The sequence below is a fragment of the Lipophrys pholis genome (genome assembly GCF_963383615.2).
Source record: "Lipophrys pholis genome assembly, chromosome: 17".
Classification (NCBI taxonomy): Eukaryota; Metazoa; Chordata; class Actinopteri; order Blenniiformes; family Blenniidae; genus Lipophrys; species Lipophrys pholis.
The window spans coordinates 14,448,147-14,460,358 of record NC_137643.1 but is presented as its reverse complement, the minus strand read 5'-3'; positions in this window follow the sequence as shown (position 1 = coordinate 14,460,358).

The following is a 12,212-nucleotide window of genomic DNA, read 5'->3' as shown; positions in this document are numbered from 1 at the left end:
CCCTTCATGGCACGTTCCGTGAACCTTTCCCTCTTGTACTAATCCAGCTTGATGCCAGCACACTGTGGTCTTCTTGTTCCATCTTCAAGAGACGGTTACAGCAGAGTTCTGCATTTTGAAGTCCTCAACAAAAGCCGTCCTTGCCCTCGGCGGGTTGTTGTTCCATTGTTCCTTCAAAACTCTTCAGCAGGCACTCATATAATGCTTAATGCCAGTCGGGGAGAAACAGCAGCACTAATCTCAGAATGATGCCCTTATTTCCATCATTACCATGAAATGAGAGGGAAAAAACAAATGTGGTTTTGTTTTATTTCTCGCTCGTCTTTTTTTTCTCTGAGGGCTGGTGTTTCTTCGGCATTTTATGGAGCTGCTGTTGTCTAAGTGGCAGCCGCAGTTGTAGCAGACTGTGGCGAGCCGTTGGTGGCAGGAGTTGTGTTGTGGGCTTGTGACTCACTCTGTTATTGTTCGTTGGGAAGTTATGCACTTGTCTCAGCAGTATGTTTTGCCGATTATCTGATTGTAATACGGTGTAAGTGTTACTAGGTTTGAATGACGATGTTATCAACAGATCTCTCCTCAAGTGATATTGACTATAAAGCTGATGTCATTTGTCAGCTGAAGCAGGATGTGGCGTCTTTGCCTTTACAGACAATAGAGTTTGTCCCTCCTGAGGTCTCCGTAAAGCCGAGCTACGCCTCAGGCTCCGGCTCCTGAATTAGGCAGCGTAGCTGATTCATATTTGGGTGTTTTAATTTGCCTGTGTTTTATAGCAAGCTGCTGAGCCGGCGGTTTCCTCATTAAAGGACACATGAAAGCAGGCTGTAAAGGAGCCGTGGTGAGACCGGCCTGCGCTGACGTCTGAACGGGATGCGAGCGACCGAGGACCAACCTATCCCCGAGCCAGCCGGTCTGAGCCGGAGGGCCTCACCCTACCAGCCAGGCAGCCAGTGGTGGGACACCAGACACACCACATTGACTGAGTCGACACGGGGATACAACACCAGTCTTGTGTGTCAGCAAAAGTTCAAGTGTTTCCTGTTTGTATTATTGGATTTGCCCATTCAGTTTGGACAGTAGTGAACAGAGAGCAATGGCAGAGTAATTGTTTCTTTATCAAGCTCCCTGCAACCTGTTCATGATCTAATTTACTCATACTGGGAAGCCTTCCTGCTTCCACAACTTTGTAGTTAATTCCCCACCTGGTTAAGCCTCCCCTCCCCACCATTTAGAGAATAAAACAGCTTTACCTCTGAGACTTGCTGCTGTGATAAATACCTGAGGCAACAGCGTTCATTATTTGCCCATTATAACTGCTGGTGGATCCTCTCGGCTGTTTAACGACTTGCTCTTTAAGGAAGTAAGAGTGGTGGGGTCACAGGGCAGGGAGGGGGGGAGTGAGGCTCCTCTAAGCACCCCGTGATTCATATCAAACGTACGTTAAGTGGCATGTGGCTAAATTAGTGGCAGAGTCTAGCAGGTATTATGCCCAGTGGTGTGTAACGAGCCACTGTCTCACTGCGTTGTAATGTGGCCTTGATATCTTTTACATGAACCCACCAATAATATTTAAGCCACTTAGCCCAAGCTCATATCCACACCCACAGCGTCTGCACATCAGCACAACACCCACACGTCTTCTTCCTGTTTTGTAGACATCATTCCCCCATCCTGAGTCACTGACTCTGCTTAGGTTCATTAGTGAAGATAATTCCATCTCAGACAGCGGGTCAGCACATAACATGTCATGTCGACAGCGAAGCGTATAACAACAGCTAATTATGACCACGAAGTCCTCATTAGAATTTGTTTGGGGGGAGTGTTAAAGTTGTTATGAAACGTGGAGGCACTACCTGGTTAAAAGGTTGCATTTTCACAATATCCGTAAACATGTGGGTGAAAGTGGGTTTCATAAAATCTGCCCCTGTCTGCCGTGTCTCACAGGCTTGTTTACGCCGACTCTCTATTTCTGGCATTGTAACTTTCTGTAAGCTGGTTTTGTGAAAGAGGCTGTAGACTAGAATGAGATCTTTGAAGTATTATAACTCCCTTAAGCTTTTCATGTTCATACTCTGGCATTTGTTTTTTTACAGCCTTTTGTACAGTACGCCCCCCTCCTTCGCATTACCCCCCATACACACAATGTCACCTGTGAGTAACGACACTGTGTACATACGATTCATCACGCCGTACTGCTCATGCTCAGTAGCTCTTCATTAAATTAATTACTCTCATTGGAAGAGTGATCATCAGCCCCGTCAAAATCCATCACCTTGGTTCCCACAAAGTCCCAGGCCCAGTAAATAATCGCTGGTGTCGGTAACAGGACTCCGGCACTACAGTTCTTGTCCGACCCACCGCAGTGGGCCTTAAATACCCAAGGGGGGCACAGCTCCCACTGAGCTGCATTCATCTCTGCCACAAACTGGGGAGAAAGTAGCTGTAATCCCTTTATCTAGGAATGGGTGGTACTGCCTCTGATCTGCAATGGGTTTATCAGAAGTTTAGGTGAGGTTAAAGTAAAAGCAGTCCAGGTTCACCAATTAACGAAAATAACACTTGTATTCGTGTAATAGGTCTTAAAGAAAGAGATTGAGTTGTATGTGAATGGAAACAATAGTTTCATTAGATAGACACTGTGAAATTTCATCTTACCTGGAAAACAAACTCCTCCAGGCTTTCACGAATTCACTAGAAAATCAGTAGTGATCAAACCACATCGCAAGTAGATCACAAATGTAAAATCTGGAGGTGAAATGTTTTCTAAGTAAATCCAGCCAACCAAACAGCTTTAACCAACTTAGTATAACGGGAGACCTTGGGCCAATTCTAAATGTCATTAAGTTGAAGGGCACCTTGGCTAACAAAGGGACAGGCAACCACAAGCTCAACCGCTCATTCACAGCTGGTCAATTTAGAGACACCACTTTTCTGAATGCACTTTTCTTAGTTACCCACAGAAAAAGCCACGCAGACACAGGGAGGAACATGTAAAGTCCATACAGAAACACAACCAGTTATGGAATCCCTCCATATTACATATGGCTTTATCCATGCTTGATCACAGCTGACTAGAGTAGACCATGGGCAAGTTACTAATCCACCGAAGTGCAAGTAAAGGTAGGTAGATAACCACAAACACTCAAACTCACACCTGCAGATGATTTTGAGTCCCCAATGAACTTTCATTGCATGGTTTGGGGCCGTGACAGGAAGTTGAAATACCTCGAGAAATCCCACATGCGGACTGAATTGGAATATTCTCTCAGTTAGATGAAAGTGCTGGCCACGACACCACCATGGGACTTCTATGCAAAGCAAATGCAGAACTAAAAGCTGTCTGCGGCTTTAAAAATAACGCTAAAAATATTTCTCATTTGATATAAAAAAAAGAAAAGCAACTCCAAGCTTTATGACCTATAGTAGTTTTTAAGAGCGCAGCAACTTTGTGATGGCCTCATCTTGTTTCGTTTAAAGCTCTCTTCATGCTCAATTGGCCTGATACCTCATTCTCATCTCTTGCTAATTGAACAGAGAAGAACGAAGGAGAGAGAGAGAGAGAGAGAGGCAGAGCGGGTGAAGGAAGATGAGGAGGAGGTACTGATGTGATGGAGGACGAGCGAGGGGAGAGAAATGCGAGTGGTGGTGTAGCATGCAAGGCCTCATTGATTAGGTGGCGAGCAGTGCAATGTTTCTCTCCTGACAGTTACACACATTAAAGCTACATAAACACCCATAATTGGTTCGTTTAGGGCAGAGTGGAGGGAGAGGACTCACACAAACACAACCGTCGTGGTCGGTATGTGTGTGAGGAGCACAGAGAGAAAAGAGGAGCAAAATTAGGTAAAAAAGACGTCACATTCGTGCAGTCTGGTTGGAATGAGTTAGAGAAGATGCCTCTGAACACTCCAGTGTGTTGTGTGTGTGTCCTATTCGTCCCAGTGCTGTACTAAGCAGGAATGATAAAACCATCCTCAGAGACATGGATTGACACTAACACTTCAGGGGGATTCAGGGAGAAAAAGAAATGGGAAGGACGCTGCTGACTGTGACAAATTAGCTCTCAAAAATTGGGGTAGCCGATTGGCTGCGGCCATCAGGAGGGAGCGACACGGTTGGCTGGCTGAGTTGATGGATAGTTATTATGTCACGCTATTAAAAGAAGATGCAAGTTTGGGGCTTTTTAATTCCATGATCGCTGTTGAGAACTATTCACTTTCGATGTATTGGATTTTGTAGAGCATGTGCATGTTCATCTTTGCATTTTTGGAGGTCTGTCAATGCACTGAAATATACTCTAAAACGCAAGCAAAATTATACAAGAAAAATCTGAAGTGCTCGTCTGTGAGTGTGCGTGAGAAGCAATATTCAGGGTGTTCTCTGCATCCTGAAGCAGAGCATCCATCAGGTCATAAGACCCACTGACAGGGTGTAACTGGCACCCTCCTACTGCCCACTCCAGAGAAGCATGTCAGTGGCTGAGTGGAGTACTCCCTGGACGTGGAATGATGGGATTCCTCTGCCTCGGCTGTCATCTCTAATCCAACTCTCTCACCCACACAGCTGAATCTTCATCTCTCATCTGGAGCACTTGCACACGCTATAAACCTGCTCCATCTCAACACCACAAATAAATTTGCATTCACTGCCAATTCGGGTTGCTGTATCAACATCGCTAAATCTACATATCGTTGACGTGTCCAGGTGCTAAGTCACCATTATGTCCCCCGCCAACAAACACACACATGCCTGCACAGACACATTCGGGCAGCCAGGTCACAGAGGCCCCAGAGCACTGGACTGTGCTAAGCAGGTAAATATAGCGAGGACAGGCTTTATTAGAATAGAAAAGGCTCTGTTACTGTCAGGGGTAAGCATAACCAATTGAGATATATTCTTGGCTCTATGTCCAGTCCAACAGTCATTCTCAGCTATTCTAAAAAACCATCTACACCTCTGGGTTGCATCTTTTTCTATGTGACTCCCAAAAGAAGAATTTTTAGGTTGATAATACTGGTCCTTGCAGTTTTATTTCAGTCATTTTACTCAGTAAATGGGGGGGGGGGGGTTAGGTGTGTGCAAAATTCTATAATTTATGACAAATACTCTAAGTTCATAAAAAACCCAAAAGGAGTGTGTGTCATGTCTCTCTAATATAACTGCTCAGTAGATTACCGCACTGCCTCCGAATCAATACGCTCAGGGGTGAAAAACAGGACTGATGTTTCATCACAAGTCACCTCTGCATCAACCCTGCACACACACACACACACACACACAAAAATGCATGTTTTTTACACACACGTTCACCATGAGTTTAAAACTCAGTGAATTGGCGAAACAGTAGATAAAGGAAGATGGTGAGAGAATTGTGGATTTCAGATTGTGTAATCTCTCTCGCCCTGTCGTTTCGCTAACAGAGCCTCCACAAGAGAAACCATCCATCCTTGATCCTCTAGAGCTCATTGATCCTATCAACAGCCAGTGTAAGGACCCCCCCGCCCCCTCGCATCGCTTCACACTCACTCTTTAACCGGGATCAATATCGATTATTATCCTTAAACTGTCCATTTTTGAGCGTGTGCCTCAAAGATCTACTATTCTCATAAAGGGCTGTGAAGGTTTGAGGCTGCTTTCAATTTTTTCTGGGCTTTTTGTGTTGGAAGTGGACATAATAATAAATAAATAAAATAGAGGTAAGATGTAGATATCAAAGGTAAATTAAGTCTGTTTGTCCATAAAGATGAGATTTTAACCTTTGTCGTTCCTCTTCGCATTGCTTCGTGAAGAACAGGCACTGAAATGTTCCACACCTTCGCTCTGAAGCTCGGCGTCGGGACCAGTTCATTGCTCCATTCTGTCCATTTTTATTCCTCTCTCCCACCCCATATCTCTGACTCCATCCAGTCAATCATCCCTCTCAGATAGCCCCATGATCACAATCGACACTCAAATGATGGAAGTGAATAAAACTCATTACTGACAGTCAGCGTGAGTCATGACCGAGCATTAAAAGTTGCGTCTGGCCTGCAGCGGTCCATCCCTCAAGCGTGCTTTATGATGGGGGACCTGGTCGTGTTCCCGTCGCCTTTCCACACCGACCTCCATCAATTGCCTGCACCTACAGAAAAGCCCAACCTCCTCCATACTTATTGCACCTTCTGCTGTCAGATGTCCGACTGCTTCCATCCTGGTGGTGGGAGAATTGTTTAGCTGTGGGGTTCAGGCGAGTGCATGGTGTCATAGAGGGATTGGTGTCTGGGGTTTCATATGTGGTTGCTATAATAAAACAAATGAGCTACTGCTTTTTATGTACTTTTTTATGAATTGCCACTCTCTGGAAAGTGCGACCAATTATTTCCCACTACACAAAAGTCATGCTTGGACAAAAGAAACCCCTGTATAGCCCCTTATACAGTTTCTAAAATTCATTGAGCCATTGAACCGCTGCTGTCGGACTCGAACTGGATGTTTTTGCTGTTGGGCAAAAGTGCTAGCCACTGCACCACTGTACACCCTCTCTGCTAACCACATCCTAAACAAGTCTTTACCCAGTGTAAACTAAGTCATAGCAGTGAGTCATCCATCGGAGGCCTCCTCCAAACCGGGCCTATCCTCATAAACCCAGTGCAGAGAGAGAACTGTGTTTATAGAAACACAGGAGCGGCTCACCTCTGATCTGCCCTGCGATAGAGAGAGGGGGGAGGGGGGGGGGGGGGTGCAGAAGGCAAGGACACAGAGGGAGAAACAGAGGAACGGAGACGCCAGAGGTTACATGATTGCAGAACAAACTCATAAAAGTTCCATTAACCCGTGAGGAGTTAAAGAGGTCCTGTTTTCATCCAGCAGACAGCCGTCACAAACAGAGCATCACCATAAACCTCATGATCCTTCCTTACCTCCATCTTCCTCTTCATCTCTACAGCCCTTGCTCACGCAGTCCTGCCTCCTCCAGACTTGCTTCTTTTCCCCCACCAGTTTCGTCTTGTTTTTAAATATTTTTCCTTCATTGTTTCTTTCCTCTGCACAGTCAACCAGAGCAGACTTTAGAAAGACAAATCTATAAAAAGAGGATTCCCCCTTGGCTTTCCGCCTCCCTTCCTCCCACCCAGCCAACCAAAAAGACGACTCTCTTGTTATGTTCTCCCCCCCCCCCACCCCACTTAATCTAGGTTCCTGGTCTGTGAGTCACAACCTGAAGACGCCACCGGTCTGTCTGTCAGCGTCAGTCTGTCTTATTAAAACCAGTCATTCATGTGGATTCACAAACTGCTGCCATTGTGAACTGACTGCGCGAAAGTAACTTAATTTTACAACTTGGATATTTGATTATTGAACATTGAACTGTGTTTTCGATTTAAATCAATATTTTGCATGCACACGAAGAGTGCCATTACAATCGGAGGAGATCTGAGTTGGATAAGCTCTGTAGAACAGTCTACGCAACAGTACACAAGTAAATCTGCCATAAATGTCGCAGATCAAGTTCAAAACATTTCTAATATATATATATATATATATATATATATATATGAATTATAATAATGTCTATTTGACAGATGAGTGGATCTCCATTGTATCGTTTGAATGAAATACATTCCCTCTTTTGGTTTAATTGCATCTCAAAAAACTTGATCTCAACAGTAAAACTAACAACCAAAATAATGGATTTCAATCTTTATGAGTTTCATAGTCTGAAAGAACATTTCTGGAAACTCACTTACTTTATATTTAATATGAATACTTGGTTACTGTAGGATAGAAAATAATTCTGTATCTATCGTGTCGATGAGTAGAATGGAGGTTCCTAAAATATACTTTATGTAGGAAAAGTATTGATTATAGTTCATTAAGAATGTCCTGTTAAAGCAGACATTACGAGATGTTTCATTGTAGAGTTTTTGTGATCCATCATCATACCTGTTACTAATCAGAAAGGAAATTCTACCAATAAATCTGTGGTATCATAGTAGTGTTTCACGATACGGCGTGCTCACTGCATCCTGAAGATGAAGGCGGACGCATTGAGAAGTTATTTTGAGCATTGCATACGGACGTGGCTGGTCCCACCTCCAGACTGTCAATCACTGGGGTTTTATAGTTTTGGGGAGGTCTGCTCTCAGCCAAGTAGTGTGAGTGTTCTTTGAAACCATCCATTAAGGCACTAAGCACAGGCTCTTAGCTCTTCTTCTGATGCCCTCACTATCTGGTAGTAACATCTCTCCTTGCACTTTTTTCCCATGGTGTAACTTTACCTCCCAAACTTAGCTCAAAATGTACATGTACGCATGGCTCCTTCTCCAACTTACATTTGTAAATCAAAAAAGCACAGTTATGAACGGCTCTTCTGAGAAAAAAACTATTTTTCTTACCATCAGTCACTTTATTCAGTGTGTTGATACAACTAACACGCAAAGGGAACAAGAGCAGATTCACATGTAATTCTTTAAATTGGTCACTGATTTCACATAGATTCTCCAAATAATGACCTCTGTGTAAAAGCTGGGATCCATTAAACTAGTTGTGATAAGGTGTCAATACTAAGGTCAAAGCTAGAAGCTATGTCACTTTAGATTTGAAATGTCAAATCAGAAACCTGAGGCAGCATTAGCTCTATAAATGTTTCAGATTTATTTATTTTTTGCTTTGGAAATATATACTGTATCATTTCTCCACATCACTCATTGATTTGCTCTCTTGAAAAACTAATTTAAAAAAAAAACATAAAAGATTTTTATCACAAAGAATAAAATCAGCTCTTGGTATTTGTCTAATTTTATTTTGATAACATTTTTAACACTATTTGCTTATATTTTGAATATCATCTCCTAATTCGCAACAAGCGTACTTTTGATTTTATATTCATTGATTAAGCTATTGTAACTTTTCTATTAAACTGTTTATTATTTTAAGCCTACCAGCATCTAGAGATTTTTAACCTAAATTTATATATATATTTTTTTTCTTTTTAAAAACAACAACCGACAATTCATATTGTTTTAAACACAGATTATGACAGAGTTGAGACAGCTGCATTTGACCTGGCTTGAGTTTACCTAAGAGAAATTACTGGATTAAGTGTTCATGTCACATCATAAATCTTGGCGAGAAGATACCAGCATTTTTGTTTTATTGCACTAATTCCAACTATCTAGCTTGAGTGCTGGTTTGAATCATGGTTGAAATAAAAAATGGCATCACTTGTAAAGTCAAGTTTTCTGTGCAAGTTGCTATGACTTACTTTGTTAAAAGAAATAGCTGAATAAACACATTTTTTGCAAAACTACTTATGATCACATCTTGACATTTACAATTCATTAGTTCCATAATGTGTATTTCTAAATGGACTATTTTTTCAACATGTGTATGCCTTTAGGCCAATATAAATGTATTCATTACATACATGCAGGATTTTTGGTGAAGTAGAGGCTATTGTACATGTCTTCTATTTCTTCCATTAATCAATCATTCATACTGAAGCCTATCTTCACCCATCACAGATGTAGAGGGTGCAGTGGTTTGCCTACAAAAATTGTAGTCTGGGCCCTCCTGGGAGGTGTTTTCATGTTGTACTTGTGGGTTCTCTCATACATAAGCACATCAGGACAGAGTACCCGGAGAAAATCAGCACACGTGCAAGGAGAACGTGCAAACCCTGCAGTCCTGGCCTGGACTTCAGTCTTCCTGAAGGTATATTCAGTGAACGCACTGTAATTTTCTCAAGTAGCCCAGATGTCGCAAGTATATATGCCAACATGGCTTTGTGCGTGTACTTGTATGTGTGTGTGTGTGTGTGTGTGTGTGTGTGTGTGTGTGTGTGTGTGTGTGTGTGTGTGTGTGTGTGTGTGTGTGCGTGTAAAGTAATTGATGTTTAGAGGTATGAGTTTCACAACCAAGATATCGAAAATTCAAGGAAGACAACATGATGACATCTTAAATCAAAACACTCCAGAATCACTATATATTTCTTTAAATTTTGCTCTTTTTCACAACTTCACATTGGCGAACAAAACCTTGTGGTCCAGCTGGTAAAGCAAACATTTGTAAAGTGAATCTCATGCAGCTCAGAGCTGGATGCATAATCACATTGTAAAAGAATGATGCAGGGAGGGTTTTAACAAGCTGAACCACACAGCCTATATTAATTTCTCCTGTTACTGGAGTCTTTATTAAGAGGCAATTACATCTGATCCTTGATCCAGCAGCCCTTCCAATATGTAACCTTTTCAACTTCATTAAATGTCACGGAATCACAGGCACTGGTCAGCAGCAGTGAGAGGTCAGCACGACTCAGCACTTCATGCTAAAATGCAGGTTGGGGGATGTGCATGTTTGGAGTTGGAAGGACGGAGCACTGGGAGGTGGAGGAGCGGCTGGAAGGGGAAGCCCAGGCTCCCCAGCCCCCCAGGAGAGAACCAGTAGGTAGGGTGTGACGGTCATGGGATGGGAGCATAATAAGGATACATCACTGCAGCAATGAGGTACTCGATCACAGGCACACACACACACACACACACACACACACACACACACACACACACACACACACACACACACACACACACACACACACACACACACACACACACACACACACACACAGCTCAATACCTGCTGTGCACACACATCACCACTGGCCAACACAGACATCATACTGGCTATGAACTCGCTCTTATTAGGCAGAGAATATGACATGAGCCTCAATTTCTCATTCCCATTGTAAAGGACAAACACAAACGCGGCCTTTGGATTGAAGTAAGCCCAGTACGAGTGTGGGAACAAATTTTTCGGGATTACACCGTAGTGCGTTTGATTCTCTGGGAAAGAGAAGGAACAACTTTTCCTGTCGCCTTCAGCCACTGTTGGTGCCGAGCAGTAAAGCAGCCAGTGTGCTGTAAAATAAAGTGAGGTGTGGAGAGAATTGGACTGATCTTGCGAAGCCATTGGCTGTCGAGAGGGTCGTAAAATAATAACGCTCTGTCGTAAAACAAAGTGCTTATTAAATCATTTTAAACAATATCACACAATGTGGTACACCGTGTGAGCGGCTCTACAAAACAAAAAAAGATCTCACAGGGAAAGCAGCTGCACAATCAAATGAAATTTAACAGGTTGATCATCATTGCAACACTGAGTAAGACTTTTCAGAGACCTTGGTGGCTCGGCTCCTACCAGCACTATCAATAAAGTGACACTCGGCCATTATGTGGCCATTACTCGTACTTGAAGTGACAAGTGTACATCACTGAAGCAGTGGAGTGCAGCCTCCTTTGTTGATCCATCCTCAACCAGCGGTGGTTTCCTTCTCCTCGTGATGATTCCAATCACATACAAATAGTGTACAGCAGGTCAAATATAGATGCATAAAGTCACACGTGTAAATAAACACAAAGGATTTTTGCTACAGTGTTGAATAATACATTCTTATAATGAAGTGATGCTCCTCCAGGTTGGATTGACAAGTGGATGTGAACACCCACACACATGTCTTTCATCACTTTCTCTTGGAACAAATTGCATTTTAAACCCTAAAAGTACCTTTTATTATGGGTTGAGGACCATCAATAATAGATCTATGCAACAAGACACTAATGATTTAGATTTCTGACACAACCCATTTAGTCTACATTTATCTTATGATGAACTGATGAAACACCATCATCATCATGCAGTATGGTTATTTAAATAATAATGTTTTTGCTCTCTGGCTAAATATTTTTTTTTTATAAAACTCTGTTCATGCTTTCACTGTTTAGAGCAAGTTATTGTTCTTTTTCAGTTCAGTAGCTGATGTCTTGATGACGATTTACACTATTTAGTACTAACAATAATGCATATTTTAGCACATTATGTAAATACCCAAAACTACCAATATATATTTATGACTGTGAACCATTTCTGTATCTTCATTGTTTTTCTTTATAGTAACTAAATCTAATAGTTAAAAAAGGATCACACTTCTTGAATTGAACCCTTTTTCTCGAAGGCGGACGATTACAACATGAACCACATACCATAAAAGTGGACATAAAGGAAAAAAAAAATGTAAAATGCATTTTTACCACCATATAAAACCTTTCATTACTTAAAGAGTGCCTAGTAATTGTTTGATCAAGAAATCATATTTGAAAGAAAGTAGTATATTTTCTTTTACACAGTAACTTTCTAACCACTGCATATAGCACACATTCATACACACTGCAATTAGCATGAGT